Here is a 1438-nt window from a genome sequence, read left to right on the forward strand (position 1 = left end):
AACGAGGTGTTCCATCTGTAGCTGACTGTGAACAATCAATTGCGATAACTCACTGCCTTCAGACCAGCCATCAGTTGATTTTTGACAAGGGTGCCAAGACAGTTCAATGGGGTAAGGAATAGTCTTTTCAGAAAATGGTGCTGGGACAACTGGATATCCATGTGCAAAAGAATGAAGTTGGACCCCGACCTCATGCTGTGCACAAAAATTAACTCAAAATGGATCGTAGACCTAAATGTAAGCACTAAAATTATAAAATCCTTAGGAAGGCCAGGCGCAGTGGCTCACACCTGTGATCCCAGCACTTTGGGAGGCCGAGGCGAGCGGATCACCTGAGATCAGGAGTTTGAGTCCTGCCTGGCCAACATGGTGAAACCCCGTCTCCACTAAAAACACAATTAACTGGGCGTGGTGGTGGCGGGTGCCTGTAATCGCAGCTACTCGGGAGGCTGAGGCAGAAGAATCACTTGAACCCAGGAGGCAGAGGTTGCAGTGAGCCGAGATTGCACCACTGCACTCCAGCTTTGGCGACAGACAGAGACTTTATCTCAAAAAAAAAAGAAAGGAAAAAGAAAATAAAAAATAAAATCCTTAGGAAAGGACATAGGAATAAATCTTGATGACCTTGTGTTAAACAATGGTTTTTAATATACACTACCAAAAGCACAGGCAACAAAAGAAAAAATAGAGAAATTAGACTTGGCCAAAGCTAAAAACTTTTGTGCATCAAAGGACACCATCAAGGAAGTGGAAAGGCAACCCACGAAATGGGAGAAAACCTTTGTGAATCATCTATTTGATAAGGGAGTAGTATCTAAACATGTAAAGAACTCTTATACTTACCAACAAAAAGACAAACCACCTACCTTTAATGATGGATAAAGGATTACAATAGACCTTGCTCCAAAGAAGACGTACACATGACCGATAAGCTCATGAAAAGATGTCCCCATTATTAGTCATCAGGGAAATGCAAATCAAAACACAGTGAGATACCACGGCTATAAATAAAAGAGACAGACAATAACAAGCGTTGGCGGAGGTATGGAGAAGTTAGAACCCTCCTTCATTGCTGGTGGGAATGCAAAATAGTGCAGCCACTTTGGAAAACAGACTGGCTGTTTCTCAAAATGCTAAACACAGAGTTGCCATAAAAACCAGCAATTGCACTCCTAGACATATGTGTGTGTGTGTGTGTGTGTGTGTGTGTGTGTGTGTATCCAAGAGAAATGAAAGCATATGTCTGTATAACAATATGCACATGTACGTTCATAGCAGTAGTGGTTTGTTTTGTTGTTTTGTTTTGTTTTTTGAGACAGAGTCTTGCTCTGTTGCCCAGGCTGGAGTACAGTGGCGCACTGCAACCTCCGACCCCCGGATTCAAGAGATTCTTCTGCCTCAGCCTCCTAAGTAGCTGAGATTACAGGCATGCCCCACC

The sequence above is a fragment of the Mandrillus leucophaeus genome, unplaced genomic scaffold (assembly GCF_000951045.1).
Source record: "Mandrillus leucophaeus isolate KB7577 unplaced genomic scaffold, Mleu.le_1.0 Scaffold325, whole genome shotgun sequence".
Classification (NCBI taxonomy): domain Eukaryota; kingdom Metazoa; phylum Chordata; class Mammalia; order Primates; family Cercopithecidae; genus Mandrillus; species Mandrillus leucophaeus.